Here is a 16,684-nt window from a genome sequence, read left to right as displayed (position 1 = left end):
CTTTTCAGTTAATCTCCAGTATTTTTAGCATGATCATGTCTTACTTTTATAAACTCTAAAGTTATTTTTTAAATCTTGGGCATTACTAAGATATAATCTCCTTTTTACTCACATAAATCACTATTGTATAGTAAATAATACATGTTAATATATTTTGAAAACTATTGATAAATAACTTTAGTCAAAATTAAATTTATAACTTTAAAATGACTTCTTATGCTATCACCTATAGATTCTAGTACAAAATCATGTTTAATGTTTTAAGGTTATTTTCTACTTTAAAATAAATTAACCAATAAACTGATATGCACATTTTATATTAATTGGTATCTGCTCAAAAATTAGGAAAAGTCCATGCTTCCTCTTCTAAACCACTCTCCTTTATCTGTGCTATTTATTCTTTGCCAACTCTTAATATATATTTGAGGTAACCCCATCATGTCATTGCTTTCTCTGACAGCTATATGGGGACTATAAATATAGACATTTATGTGTGTATATGTACATCATAGAAACACTCACATATATATATATACACTTATATGTACACATATACATATTATGTACATATACACATGTATACAAATACACATATTATATATAAAAATGTGTAAATGTATATATGTATATATGAACTGCACTGTTTAGAGATTTGCACCAGAGATGACCAGTTTCAGGTTTTACTCACCTCGGTCAACATGACCAACTAGTTTGAGGTAACAACAGTTCTGAATTATAATTTTTTCCATTTAAGTGACCAATTGTTTAACCAAATTAAGTAAAGAATGTTGCACATTAGAAACCTCACTTCTCTTATTATATTGGTCACCTTTACTTTCCCCAGAGACCAATATCCTGGAGAAATTGTAATCACCCTGAGTTGATTCATTAAACATTTATTTTGTGCTTAGTATTTCTCGTTACTGTGATGGCAGAAGATTACAGAGTGTGGTAGTTCTCTAGTTATAAATGTAGCTGAAAGTTTAACACGTTACTATGCATCTTGCTATTGAGCCAATAACTGCAAAATTCTCTTAAGTGAAAGGGGAAGTCTTATTGTTTCAGTTTTTCAGCTAAAGTCTCAATGACAAAGACAATAGGCAGTGAGTTCCTTTCACATGACCTTGGGACTTGCTACACATGGCCAACCAGTCCAGGGGTCACCCCCACAGTCTATGTATGAGAGGACCTTGCACTGCAGAAGACCTTCAAAGAGAATTCTCAGGGGAAAAGGCTGGTTTCCTTTAATTCCCTCTCAATCAGCTCAGAGCTACCTAAAACAATCCTTCATACCCTGGGACCCTCTGCAACCAGAGAGGCTGTTGCTCTATTCCCTGGCTGGTTGCTAGTCTCCTGCAGAACCTCATGACCTGCTCAGTGGGGCATGTGTGAGGCTGGAGCCCTCAAGCATGGCAGATGCTGCCTGCAATAGTCGAGCAAGGCAACTGAGCCTCAGTAAAAGTGGAAATGGGCTACACTTCAGTTAAATGGTGCTAAGGTGAGTTTTCCTGGGGACCAAATGGATACCATGGAGGACTGTGAGACTGGAGTGATCCTGAAAGGTCTCCACCCAGTGGGCTGCCTGGAAGGGGCTTAGGGACACTCCAGTGACATACCACCAGAGGACAGGAACTGAAGGTCATGAATGGTTACCCAAGATTTGCACTGCATACATCCAACAATGGCATGGTATCAATGGACCCAGCATGGGATCGCCAAAGAAATCATCAGGGGGTGTATGAAAAAGAGCTGGCCGTGAAAACACACCCACCAGCTAAGTACAGCAGCCTTGACCTCCTTTCCGCCGCCCCTGCCGATTCTGGAGGAGCCAGAGACACTGGGTAGAAAGAGGAGTGGACAGGAGGGTTAAACGAAAAACGACCTTTCTTCCTCACTGATGATCACCAAGCCCGGGGTCAGGCCAGGGGATGGACAAGAGGAGAGTGAAAGTTTTAACTCACACTGTACCAGTTATCCTACTATTTGAAAACTAGATTGTTCCATACTTTACAATGACTCAAAAGCCATGGGATCTGCCAAAAATATCATCCAAAGCAAAAGGGGGAGAAGAATTGAGCTATTTCCTGTTGTGTCTTAATAAAAGTGACTCTTTCAACAAACTAGTTACACTAATAAATATCCAACCTATACAAGATTGATTTTTATTGATTTTTTTAGAGAGAGGGGAAGGAGATAGAAACATGGATGAGAGAGAAACATCCCCCTACTGGGGATGGAGCCCACAACCAGGGCATGTGCCCTGACCTGGCATCAAACTGTGACCTCTTGGTTCCTGGGTCGAAGCTCAACCACTGAGCCATGCCAGCCAGCAAGATTATTTCTATACAGTTAAATCAGAAAGAAAACTAAGAAGATACAGAAACTCAAAATGAGTATTTCATATACCTGCTAAAACTTTAACTCCAGAAGATTGTCAAGAATAGATTGATAATAATAATAACTTTAAAAAGCAGAACTATTCACACCCTACCAAGAGAAACACTTTAAAGAGAAACACACAAAGACATTGGAAGAAAAGAAAGAGCTATACCACACATGCGAACAGTAAGCAAAAGGCAGCGGAACTGGTTATGTTAATATGAGACAAATAGACTTCAGCGCAAGAGGTATTACTAGAGACAAAAAGGAACGCTTCGTGATGATAAAAGGGTAAATCTGAAAGAATTATACAAGCCTAAGCCCTTCACTTAAGACATAATAAGCAAAATGAGATGGATGACTTGCTCAAGGACTCTTAGCGAACTAAGAGAATCTCCAGCTACAAGTCTCTTCTCCCAATTCTTTTTCTTTTTAATTTATCTTTATTGTTGAAGGAATTAGACATCCCCTTTTCTTCTCCACTGACCCTCTCCACCGTGCTCCCTCCCCCTCCCCAGGCCTTCACTGCACTTAGCCCTTTTATATAACCAGTGCCCCAAATCTGAGCCCATTCAACACGAAGGCAACCAGCCTACATGGTCAAAGCCATCGAATCCCCAAGTAAAAGTATCTGGTGGGATGCCTGACTTTACTAGGCACTTGAAAACTGTTGGTTTCCTTCCCAATACATGTACGAGAACTTTAAGAAGGCATTTTCCCTGTTTGGGATCCTCAGGCATGAAGTATTTCCTTTTCAATCTAGATAAAATGAGTTTCGGAGGATCACTTTTTCTTGCCATGTCAGCTTTGCCCAAGTCTTTGCAAGGTCATGTGGTCTAAGCAAGTAAAGCAGACAGGGTAAAAATCTGTGATAACTGAATTCATATCACCTCTTACACTCCAAACGAGTCCTGCAATGGGCACATTTTATAACATTCCTCCAAAAACAAAGTCTGAACGTATCATTTTGTTCAGACAGAGATTCCTCCAGATGCTGCGGTTATAATAACCAGAGTCACAGCCTCAGTACTGAAAGCCCAACCTTCAACTTGGTTGAGGCTTCTTCAGAAAATGAACTCTTTCTTGTGGGTAAGTGCGTGCTATATAAAGCCAATCCCTATATAAAATGTTCACATATCTTAACAATTTTCTGGATTATTTTTATTACATAATTGGGATGTTATAGGAATAGGTATTTACAGTCACACTGGGCTTTATATTTTCAGAGTCTAGTCAACTCTCCTAAATGTCAAGGTTATAGTCGTAGAGATTCAGGACCCAAATGTGTAGTTTGAAGCCTGTCTATACCACTGACCATCAGTAACCTTCAGTGTGACCTTCAGTAAGCGCTCTCCCCTTCCAAAGGCCTAACACCTTCCCTGAGGGTGGCAAACCCTGATCCACCAGCCCTGCGTTCCCCGCATCAAATCCCTTCCACAGCAGAATGGCTGCTCTCACCTCCAGGAGAAAACGGGCAGGACTTTCTCTCGAAACCTTCTAGCCCAGAAACCCTACTTAGAAGTGAGGTGTACCTTCCAGGTGATGTACGCCTGCAGCTCCTCCCCAAAGCTGGCAGAGCCTTGGCTTGGTAAAAAGTGGACCATTTCTAGAAGGTTTTCAAAAGGCGCTGACGGCTCGTGATGGAGAGTGGGCTGCTCCCGGTTCTCAATCTTGATGTAAAGCCCGTCGGGCTGCGATACTTGTAAACTCAAGCTGAGGAAGTAAAAATCAGCATGTAACAGAACGGGTCAAGGGAGCCTGACTCAGGCAGAGGCCCTTTCAGGATGGGCATTAATATCCCAATCATCTTCACTTTTAAATTTCCTCCTTTCCCTCTGGTAGCCGCACAGGAAATCTCTACGTGTTACTTATGACAGATGGGAGAGGAACTTCAACCAGTTACTCTGAAATCCTTTCAAAGGGAATGAAAAATGGACAGAATGAGGCCAGACTTAAGTTGCTCAGAGGACCTCATAGGTTCAAAAAGACTAAAAGGAAATATTCTCTGACCGTACTTCCAAAGTGCTAGTGTGAAATACTTTCTCAGCAGCTGTAATAACTAAACCATAATCCTTCTAAATGTTGTCTTCATTCAAATTTGAACAATGATATATATATGATAACCAGCATACTTAGCCAGGACTTTCTCAACACAAAGTTCAAAGAAATTTGCTACGTCAAAAGGATGCCCATTGTAAAGAAGAAACCTCTTAAACATGACTGACGCCCCAAGCTGCAGGAGGACGGCACAATTAAGACTGTCAAAGCCACTATTTTCCTAAGGTTCAACTGCATCATGAATAAAATGCTCACTCCCACCTTGGGAAGTAAAAGATGCTCTTAAAAACAATATTCAGCAGGATATATTCCTTCAATTAATTAATAACTCTCTTACCTTCTCTCTTTGGCACTGATATATTCACAGGTCATTTTGAAAATGAAATGCTACAAGAAAATAAATACGAAGCATTTTTATATTACCTAGAGTCCCACTTAATAAAATACTCTGATTAAATAAATGCTTTTTTTGCTCTACATATTCAGCCAAGTTTAAAATAAGGAAATGTCTCTGATTCAGAGTTCTAACACACTATAAGAAAAATAAGCATAAATTGATTAAAATGACACTCTTAACAAGTAAAAAACAGCCCGAGAGTGTGCCCACCAGGAATAAATGGGAAAACTAATCTTAAGGAAAATGTCTCCTCTGGTTCTATTATACTAATAAATTATAGTATCAAAATTTCTGTTAGCAGAAATCATGAATAGAGAGTTTTCAAATTACTGATCACCTTTCCAAACTGATCACTGTGCTCCTCCCCAGTGACCAATGTAAATAGTCACGGAATACTTTTCCCCCTGTAATAAGTCTGCAGATGGCTTCAATTTATTGAGCATGGGGCCTCTTCTGCTCAATCATCAGAGTGCTTTCCTAATTTGCCCAGTCTGCAGGATTGCAATAATGGCCTTCAGTTATTCATTCATTCAAGACACATTGATTTAGTCTCTAATATGTACCAGATTGTTCCCTTCCCCAAGAAAGTCATACTGTGGCTAAAATGTGCAAACCCTTCAACAGGAGGACTGAAGTGGGAAACCCAACCTGGAGTTGAAGTCAAGAAAGGCTTTGTGGACAAGACGGCCACTGTGCAATGTCCTTCAAGGCCTATGGGTCCTTGAAGAAGGTTGGGTGCAAGCTCAGCAAAGGCACTGTGGCCACAGACTTTATGTTCTTGGAATTATAATATAGCTCAGTATAAGTGATGCAAATAAAGGTATTGAAACTTCATTGTAGAGGTCCGGCCATGGATGGCTTGTATTTGGAAAATTAGGGAAATTGAATTAAGTCTTGAAAGCAATAGGGAGTTGTTGAAGCATTTTAGAAGTAATGCTATAATGAGATTTGTTTTGTGCAAATTACTTTAGCAGGGTATGAAGAATGAAGTAAAGGGTCAAAGATGTAAACTTATAAAGTAACTATTTATCTCTCTCTTCTGTAAACCCTTGAGGGCAAGAGCCCTCACAGGATCACTATTATAGTACCTTATACTTACTTAATCGCCAATAGAATACCTGAATGACAGAACGAATGAGAAAGAGAGTACAATAGGGAAACTGACTGAAAGGTACTAGAACAATCGAGGCATGAGACACAGAGACCATAAACATGGGCGGTGTCGGGCACTAGGAATGAACAGCAGTGGATAGAAATGCAAAATACTAATGGATAGATGCAACACATTGGTGGCCTGCTTCATGAAAATTCAGAACCCAGGATGAGACATAGGATTGGAGTAAAGTTGAGGACTTCTGTTTTGGACACAATGATTTGACAGTGCCCATAGGACTTCAACATTAAGATCTCCAGCAGACAACTGGATACAACTGGAGCTTAAGGGGTCAGGGATAGAAGAGCATCCGTGGATAGGTGGCAGTAGAAATGGTAGAAGTGGAAGAGTTATCTTATGTAGAAACTGTAGAGTGAGAAAGTCAAGAACAATGTAAAGATCTACAAAAAGGACCATTTTAATGACTGGATGGTGGACAAGAAGTTTAGGAAGCTCTGCCTCTAACTTACGAAAATACTATGCAATGGACAAGCAAGCAAGCTCTTGCAATCAGGGAATTCAGGAGCCTAGAAAGGGCATAGCAAAAATGAATTAATCTAGAGCAGTTCCTTCAGGCTGGAGAAGTGATGGGACTTCCCCAGAGCAACCAACTCGGGGAATTTGCACAGCAGCAGTTTGCTAATAGTAGTGTCTTGGTTTCTGACACCACAAAATGTGAAGGTAAGAAGAGATGAACTCTGATATTCCTTTTAGCACCATGAGTTTATGATTCTAATCAAGTTTCATTGCTTGTTCATTCAGGACAAGTATACAAACCCAACAGAGCGGCCTTCACCTTTTCAAACAACAGGGCCAAGGAAACAAGAGAATAAATGAGCCTCCAATCTCGGAGTCCCACTGCCATGCTGAACAAATGGGAAAATGCAGCTTGTTCTTTCCTACTCAGTGATGCTAATGATTTAGTTAAATTGACTTCTTTGAAGGAAAATTACTGTTAATAACCTTAATTTCCTCCTCGTCTCGCCCCCTAGGTACCTGACATTTTAGATAAAATATTTTCATAAAATATTAAAAGCAAAGGAATTATATCTTGGGCCTCTAACTCTATGTTGACAGGCTTTATGAGTCCCTTCTGTCTCTCCTGCCTATAACCTACACTTTTGGTTCTGTGATAAATACATAAAGTATTTATGTATTCTATGCATTTCCCAAGAAACACAATCCATTCCAAATAAACTAAAAACATTGTTTTAAGTTACTCTAAGACCCACCAGAAGTATTGCTGATACCAGCCATGTGGCATAATAGAACATTCCCAACTTCAACTTAAATTTAATCATTATAAGCTGCAGTTTTCTTTCCTTTGTCCACAAAACCAGACCAGAGGCTTTCCACCCTGACTTGCCCTCTCACCCATGCACAGCTCTGCTTTAGAATGGCATCTGGGCAGAGTCCACCATCTGCCTCCCCAGACTTATTCTCCATCCTTCTGCACCCCTCTTCCTCTCCCTTGCCCTCTGGCTTGTGCCTGGGTTCAGCTAATGGAAGATACCCATCAGAGTTTGGGGGACAAGAGGAGAGAGAGCAAGGTAGGCCTACTTATTCCCCTGCTGTGTCCCTGCAAAGACATTCAAGTTGTGTCCCTCTGCTCTACAAAAGGACACAGCTCTCTGGGACAGCCCTTCTTGCCTCCCCATCACTGTTGTGTCCCTCTTCAGCACTCACCCAGTTGGGTTCCCTACACATGCCAGCACCTTCTAAAGGATCCCTTTCGTAAGCCCTCCTCAAAGGACTCAGTTTACATATGCCATCTGCCCCCCAGCAGGGCTCTAAATGACACGGGGTTAGAGTAACCAGGTGGGGCCCTCCACTGTGGCTTTTGCAGACATTTTTAAAGGGAGTAATTTGTAAACTGTAGAACGCTATAGCATTTCCATGAGCAAAACCTAGCATAGATATTCTTGAATATGCAAGGTTTCAATGCCAAGGAAATATGACTGAATCCTACCATATTTCTATAATTCACAGTGTGCTATAAAAATAAATATGCAGAAGGCATACAATCAGAATCTGAGTATCGGTGCCAACCAAACCAAAATTTTTCTTAAAAATGGATGTCTGGAGAAACAGATGAAAGCAGCAAATCCATCTTTGAAAACAGAAACATATTTCATTTCCTGCTATTTATCCACATCAAGATTTACTAGGGGTGATTCCAAGTCTTTCTAGGGATGTTGCAAAATTCTAAAAATAAACAAATAATTCATTTCATATTATTGACAACAACTATAGTTATTAAAGTTATCACTTCTGAGAATAGTTGGAAATCAGTGACCTAGATTTTCTGTATTTTCCTCTGTATCTCTCTAAATGAAAATACAGTGTCGTTTTTAATTTATATAGCCTTTTGTCTGTATGTCGTTTCTAAATATCATGGAAATTAACTTCGGGTATCTATTAAATAGTAAAACTCAATAACACAGCATTATCTCTGAACCTGCTAATTCTCTAAGTAGAAGGTAAAAGAGATTTTAAATAATTAAATATTTGAAAGTCTAAAGCTATAAATATACCTGGACAGAATTTTTAGCAATGAAATTAACTTGATTTTCCTAGGTCATTATCAACCTCTGTTGGCTCTGCAAACCAAGCTTCACTCCTTTGACCACATAATTTAAGGGTGCTTGTGACATGTCCCTGGTGTGAGGGGACTTCAATTTTAAAGCTGACCAAACTAATCAGAATACAGATTTTTCAACTTTGATTCTACAAGATCTCTCTTTGCTAAAGAGTTTTTAAATTAGCCTCTTAACTGGTAAATTCTTTTTGATTAAGTATTGTATTTTCAGAGAATTTGAAGGACATAGACTATTTCTAAAGTCATTTCCTGGTGTACCGTATATAACTGAACTCTGATTGAATTATAAAGAAATGGAATAACGTGGGAGACATGTTTTCATCAGAGGATATATTCATAATGTGAGGTTCCACGACATAGAAATTTCATGGGGAACTTTTAAAAAGGCAATTTGGCAGTGCTCTATCAAAATGTAGAAAGTGCATATCCTTTTGACCAAACAGTTCTATTTCTATGAATTAAGCTACATGGAATTCTCACCCATAGGCACAAAGATCTATGTACAAAGATTTTCTATCTTTCAGTCTGCAACACTGAAAACAGGAAAATGGCTGAATAAAATAGGGTACATCAATACTACCACGTTTTAAGTAATGTCAGAAAAAAATAGCTTAAGTATGCTGACATGGGAAGATCTCCATAACATACATGTCAGTGGACAAAAGCAAGTTCCAGAAAAATGTAAACAGTAGGATCCAGTTTATGTAATAAGAAAAGGGCAGAATATATACTTATATATGTAAATGCACAGGAGGAGAGGGAAGAAGCTAAGCTGTTGCCAATGGTTATATCTGGGTATGGGTGTAGGTGGGAGAGAGGATTTTACATTTTGCTTCTGTATTTTTGCCTTATCATTTCAACTGGAATATATGCATCATATATATCATTTTTTTAAAAAAACAATGAAAATTTAAAATTCATGGAAATTCTAGAGGCCTTCGGTGACTTGTCCAGTGATAGCGCACCAGCAGATGTGACGGACACCCATCCAGACCCCACCTGGAAAGGAATTTCACTTTCACTTGGTCTAATGGGACTTCTCATTTCAGAGCCAAAATGAAAACCTGGCTGTTAAGTAATTGCACACTGAGACACTAACCTGCAGAAACAGATCTACATTCAATTTGTCCAAGACAAATACAGCAACTACGAAATAGCAACAGGGACATTCTTTGATTGGTTAGACTTCAAATCAGTGATGCAGGCAAAAGACCCTCCATGTCCCCGTCATGAAGCCCATTTCTCCACACTCAGGTGCTCTTGTTTTAAATGGGCACCACGAAATACAAGAGAAAGCCAAGTTCTGCCTCCCTCAACTCTGTATATCCGCTAACATCTTAGAAAAATGAAGGAAGGGACAAACCGGCAGAAATGTAGAATGTGACATTTATGTGCACTGGAAATAAATGGTCAAAACCTTTGTAAGAAATTTAACAGGAAAAAAAATGGCACAAATAAAGAAGACACCGCTTACTTAAGGGTGAAACTACTGACATTCTCTAGTACACAGTGTTTCCAAGCACTTAGCTGAGGAAAGGCTCCAAATGGGAGCTCGTGGGCCAGTCGTTCCTTAACCATGTTTCATATGGCTGGCCACCCGTGGGCTGATAAATTTATCTTTATGTTTCTTATTTTTCAACATTTTAAAATAAGATCTCACACTTAAAATAAATCACGCTTCTCTTGCAAATACAGAGGTGGTGGCAACCCTGAGCCCCATGCCCACCTGGCACAAACCGGGCAGACCTGCAGGCAGCCAAACCCTAGGAAGGGACAAGGCTGAGCTCCCGATGGCACAGCAGCCCCACCACTCCCTGAGGTCTCTGACACCTGGGCAGGTGCATGTCGCTTACCTGGCCCTTCAAGAAATCGGAGTGTGCCACACCCTGATCGAAACCGTGAGGAATCTCACCAGGCAAAAGCTGGCCCTCCAGAAAACAAATTCTTTTCTAGGCTCCCCAGGGTAGCACTTAGCAACCTTCCCCACTCAGGCTTCTGGCCCACTCAATGCAGAAACAAGAGCACCTAGAAGTAGCGGAGGATGCGTGGCTTCATCCTCAACTTCCCATTTCAATTCCTTTCACAGCAGGGTTGCCAGAAGCTTCTCAGCCATGTTTCAGCCCAGTCGCTTCAAATAATGGCCACAGGACTTTTTGCCGTAATAAACGCTGCAGCAGCACATAACTTCGGTGGCAGGTGATACAACACAATGGTTACAAGTTGGGAGTTCTGGTGTCAGTCTTCCTGGATTGGAACCCTGTCTCTAACGTTAACACCCTGAGGTGAATAACTTGACTTTCTGAGCCTCAGTTTCCCCAAATGTAAAATGGAGACATTATTATTAACCACCCAAAAAAGCTATTGGGAGGATTAAAGGACGGGGCGCATTTTAAGTTTTCAACAGACGTCTGTTGTTTTGTCCTTACTGCTATTATTGTGTAAAGCAGAGAATGTGAGTGTCCCACTGAAGCCCATGGAAAACAAGAGCCATGAAGCCTCCTCCTAAATACCAGAGATCCCCAAATTATTCTAGTGGATGCCTCTCTCCTTCCAGGCCTCAGTGGCTTAACGTGACCTTTTTTAAAAGCCTATCTGGGAGAAGCTGACACCCTGGGGATAGCATCTGGCTCACTGAGTTATATTTCAAAACCCCAGAGTCACAGAATTTTGAGGCAGTTAAGGATGAATTAATGTTAGGTCACTCTGTCCAACTGCAGTCACAGGGACAGGCAAGTCCAGAAGAAGATCTGGCACTTCAGAGTGGCTCTAAAAGCTGACCGAACTCTCTGTACTTGCCGGGAGGTGGGGGGTGGAGGGTGGCTAGACCAAGTATCCCTTACTAAAAGTTTCATAGGTATTGACTCAGCCTGTTTTGTATTGGTAGGTCAATGGCATTTGTCCCCAGGGAGGGTGAGCAGTGATACTAGTAGTATTAGCAGAAGTACTAATAGCAGTTGTAGCAACAATAGTAACACAATGCCCAGCATCCTTCATAGTGCCAGGCATTTTTTGCCCTACTGGGTATTCTCATTTTACAGTTGGGGCAACTGAAGCTCGGAGTGGATGCCAGGGTCACACAGGGATTACACAACATAGTCAGGATTCGAGCTCAGGTCTGGCTTGATTCCAACACCTGCAGGTCTCAGCAGCTTCACACTGCCGATAGCATCCCCACCATGCAAGCCCCCACTCTCCCACCCAGCTGCCTCCAAGAAGTGTTTCTAGAGCAGCTGTCCTTCACCTCAAGCGAGTTACAAACCCCCTTTCAAGCTGGTGAATACTATAGACCCTACTCCGCCTAATTTTTTAAATGTACAAAATCAAAGTAAGGAAGCCAATTATACTGAAATATCAAAATAATTTTTAAAGCTGGACACAGAGTAATGTATGTGCTTCTTTTGCAATCCATTCAATGCCAAGGTCAGCAGCCACTCTAACACCTGTCCTGTCATTTGAAAGTAAGTGAAAATAAACATGTAATTCATCTGTCAGCTATACTTATGAACCCGTCAAACTCCTGGGTTGAAGAACTCCTGTTCTGAGGGGGCGAGTGAGATGTCAATCTGCTGGTCTGTGAACTCTTCTCTCTGTATGAGGTGATTAAAATTAATTATTTGGAGTTCCTTTCTTCTTCCTGTTCTAAGGACATCTCCTTGTTCACGTCAAGGGGACAAAAACACCCTTTAATTGTTCAGTAGAAAAGAATGCTTTAAGATGGGCGATGTATCTTAAAGTGATGATTTGCCAGGCCCAAGGGTGGCCCAGTATCTAGAGGTGGAATTTCCCAGTCCTCACACACCAAAGGATCACGGGAGAAGAGCTCTGAAGGACACTCCCGATCAAGGGCAAAAGATAATACTATCTTGAGGTCACATGTACGACCTCTTTGAAGGTTTTACAGGTAGCAGGCAAGAGAGGTGTTCCGAGAAAATCCTTCTTCAAATTGATGTCCCTTTCAACTATTTTGATTCCACAAAGAATAAGAAAGAAAAGGTCGATGGGATTCATGCAGAGAAAATAAAAACTCTGCTGGTCATTCATCCTCTTGTACAGAAGAGTCTCCTGGCTGCGATGTGGCCGGCAGGGCATCCCTGCTCTCATCTCCTCTATAAACTTGGGTTCCACCTTCAGCACACAAAAAGCATCCAAAGGCATGAGCTTCCAGCCAGCCTTTTAGAAACGGATTTGGGGATGGTTGTTGCAAACAAGGGAAATGGGCCTGGAGAAGAAAAGTGACCCTGAGGTAGTTTTTGGAAAGCAGGCTTACTTTCAATGAGGACAATGCAAACTTCTCACTCATCTAATCAATAACGCATTCTCACCTGGCTTTACTTCCCCCGGGGGTGAAATAAACCCATTTTTATATTCAGTTAGTTAAAGAACCACAGCCTCTGAATGTGCAAAACCTTCATGTCATCCTAAGGCATAGCCAGATAAATAACGTTACACCTTGAGGAAGTATTTCTCCTTTAAGGGAGAGGCTTTATCAAAAGGAAATCGAGCAAGCAGAAAAACAACTACTCAGGAATGTAAGAAGGACCAACACAGGTTATGATATTTCCTGACCGTGCCAGGGAAATAGAAAACTGCAGGATGGAGAGGCCTGAGAATGAAGCAGTGTCCTCGCAAACACAGTTCACATTTGCACAGCAACAGAAAAACCCACAGAGGCCCTGCTGCTGACTCTCGGCGATGAAAAGCTATGTTTATTTCTCCATAGGTGCATGTCTTTTTGACAGCTACTAATAAGACCTACAAGTTCACATTATGAGGGGAAAAGCAACTGTTTCAGAAACTTCGGCGTGGACATGAAATACGAAGGGTGATCATTAAAGCGGCTCCCTCAGTCCTTGACCTCATTCTGCACGTGAAGTGCACGAGTTCTGGGTTTTACAGGACTCGCTGTGGCAGACAGTTGATTAAAAACCTGGGTCTTCAGTGCTAAGAAACATGCGATTGCATCCTTCATAAGTCGTCACAAACGACGATAATTTAATCACAATCTGTTACATAATTTTAAGTTTCAAAGACTATTTTTGCTTTCCAGAATATATTTGAGTTCACTACTAACGGCATTAAGGGAGAACACAAGAAATCCATCACCTTCCTCGCCCATGACTCTGTTCCCTAAGTACAGTGATCCAAACGAGAAAACTGATTTTCAACCTAAGATTTTAATATTTTAAAATTAAATGAACTCGGCAGCCAATTATTAATGTACTTTTAAAATAATCCCCCCAAATTACCCATGAATTCTAATATTTGAGTTTGCAGGCTACACCTGAAAGTTCGAGGAAGGAAATGCAGAGACAAAATCCAGAGGCAAAGTCAATTCACTTATGATTACATCCTTTCACAAGTTAGCACAGTGACGGGATCTGTTCAAGAAAAACACCGGAGCAGCGCTGAAGTGCAACTTCACCACGGTTTTAACTTGGAGGAAGGGTGGGCTAGGAATGAAGACGAGGCGAGCACTCAGCCATCATTTCAAGTCTTAATCAATCAAACCCCCAAATGGATTTAGTAGTATCCTTGGAAAATATCGTGATCATTTGGATTGCCAAATAGAACTGTTCCATGTTGCCAAAATCAGCAGTACACATTAATCTAAAAGCAGTTGGATGTGTTCTTGGAAAAGACAAAATATTGGTGTTATGAACACTGGCTAGGTCTCTGCTGGGGATGAAACAGTCCAAAGAGATGATTCAGATGTTTAAAAACCCATTTCTGCAAAATCTTTTCAGTAACCCTTTTAACACTTTTAAACTTATGAGATATTTCACTATCTCATAAGACAGGAAAAAAGAACACCACCTCAAGATTCCAGGGCATATGAATAGCTTAACATCACTCACATTTACAGGCACACAAATATAAAAATTAGAAAAGAGTGTTTTAGAACAAAGCTCTTCCACGTGGGTGTGCATTTGTAGAATAAAGGTAGCATTACACTGACAGATATAAATGTGTACACAGTGATCAAAAGGAGTCCTAGAAATTCTGTTTTGACAGTTTACTTGTAGAACAGCATTTTCACCAGTGATTAATTCAGAGCTGGGTAATGATATCATCAAAGCTAAATCAAAACTACTTTCGGATGGCTGAGCAATAGTTGGAGGGAAGCGTCATCGCTAATCTAATACAGGGTACCTTTAGACATGTGACAATATATTATACGCAAAGGTTACTCATTCTGGCAGCAAAAGCCTCATGTACATAAAAATGACAATTAAATGCTAGTAAATTGAATGCCATTAAATTAAATGCTATCCCATTTTAAAAGTGGATCTTTATGAAAACAGGTGTTCTCCCGAGATGGCAATCTTTATGAAATTTCTACAGTTCAAAAGAAAAATGGCATAATAGATTAAAACACCAGCTGAAAAATATGTAAGTGTCCTATGAAAAACACAGCATTCTAGATTACATAACAGGAATAATGGAGATTAAAGCACAGCCCCCGTCCAGCTAGATTTTCATTCGTTTGCATGATTCTATACCTTAGACCACCGAAGTTTGGAGAGTTCAGAACATTAGGTTCTCAGTTAAACCATATAGTTTTTAATCCAAGACTCTTGAAAAAACGGGAAGGGTTACGTTAAAAATTTACACACATGCATGAACACTCATGCCCACACAATCTTTCTTTCTGAAGAACACAGTTCCTCCGACGCTTCCTTACCCTCCTGGTCGACTGCCCAGGTAAAAGTCACCAGTTGCTTTTCTGGATCCTGCTCCCTTATGAATCTGATTTCTCAGTTCTAATTTAGATATTATGCAGCTGCCTACATTTGAAAGACGCTATTGCCAGCCGCACAGAATTGCGAAACGGCTATCTCCACACTCATAATTTACAGACGTCCATGTATCACATTTATGAAAGACAGCGACCTTCCATAAATGTCTCAGCCAAAACTACTTTTCAGACATCTGCTTTAGACCATAGCTCAAATCACTAAAAAGAGTTAAAAAAAAATAAAAAAAAATGGAGGGTCATCTCTCCAATACACACATATATATGGAGATATAATGGACATTCTCATTTTTCTAGAAAAATTCTAGTTTTGTGATTTTAGATAAAGTTGTACTTAGATACACTTGGAAACTGGCAAATTTCATTATTTCCATACTTCTATACAGTGCTGCCTACAAAGTCTACAGTCAGAAGTACTGTACTAAATAGACAGGATGTAATTAGTTAAGGGAAAGGCAACTTTAATATTCTGAAAATAAGACCGCCTTTACTCTCCATCTCTGGTATGGTTTTAAGAGGCCCGAACACTGCCCCCCAACGTGGGCTGGCCTGTCAATGTTGTTTTAAGTGGAAACGGTCAGTCATCTATTATTTTCCCCGAAGAGGTAAGAAGATCCACACGCGTACACAATTACATGCGTTGCACGGTGCCAACTATTTCCAACCAAAATAATCATATACACGTCGGGCCGAGCTATTTCCAGCCAGAAGCGGTGGACGCCTGGGCAGAGTCCGAGGAAGGCCAGTAGGCGACGATTACGCGGGAAGGGGGCGGCCGCGGGGACCCCGGCCCCCCGCGCGCACAGGGCGCCGGGCGCCCGGCACCTGCTCCGGCTCCCTGGCCGGGCGTCCGGGGGCGCGCTCGCGCGTCCGACACGCACCCGCCCGGACCCCACCAGCCCCGCGGGCCCGGGCGGGCGGGCAGGCGCATCCTCCGGCGGGACCCGAAACGCCTTCTCCTACCTGTCACTTTGCCTGGAGCTGCTGCCGGGGATGCGGCCACCGCGCCGCCTGGAGCCCTCGAGTGTGCGCGCGCGTGGGTGCGCGCGTGTGTCTGAGAGCTTGTTGGCGGTGCGGCTCGCTCCCCGCTCCCGGCGCCACCGCCCCCTCCCCCCGGAGGACCGGCCGCCGAGCCCCCTCCGGGCCCCGCCGGCCCCGCCCTCCCGCCTGCCCCCGCCCCCGCCCCCGCCGCCCCGCCTCCCCGCCTCCGGGGCGCGCGGTCCCTACCTCTGCGCAGGGCGGGGGTCTCCGCGGGCTGCTCGGCGGAGGCGGCCCGCCCGCCCGCCGGGCTCGGCGAGTCCCCGGCTCCCGGCCTCTCCGGCCCTCGGGGGCCCGGCGCTGCCC

At 42.0% G+C, this 16,684-nt stretch overlaps 1 protein-coding gene across 1 annotated transcript in view; it reads right to left on the bottom strand.

The window, feature by feature from the left end:
* Positions 1 to 16,379, bottom strand: part of PLCB4 (phospholipase C beta 4) — a 301,590-nt gene extending 285,211 nt beyond the window's left edge. The window contains exon 1 of the mRNA XM_087818864.1: positions 16,304 to 16,379. The gene's annotated coding sequence lies outside the window, so the exon portion shown is untranslated. The remainder of the gene's footprint in view (positions 1 to 16,303) is intronic.
* Between the last annotated feature and the right edge of the window lie 305 nt (positions 16,380 to 16,684).

Source organism: Miniopterus natalensis, chromosome 7, assembly GCF_054644295.1.
Source record: "Miniopterus natalensis isolate mMinNat1 chromosome 7, mMinNat1.hap1, whole genome shotgun sequence".
Lineage (NCBI taxonomy): Eukaryota > Metazoa > Chordata > Mammalia > Chiroptera > Miniopteridae > Miniopterus > Miniopterus natalensis.
The sequence above is the reverse complement of the archived record's forward strand: the minus strand, read 5'-3'. Positions and strand labels throughout refer to the sequence as shown.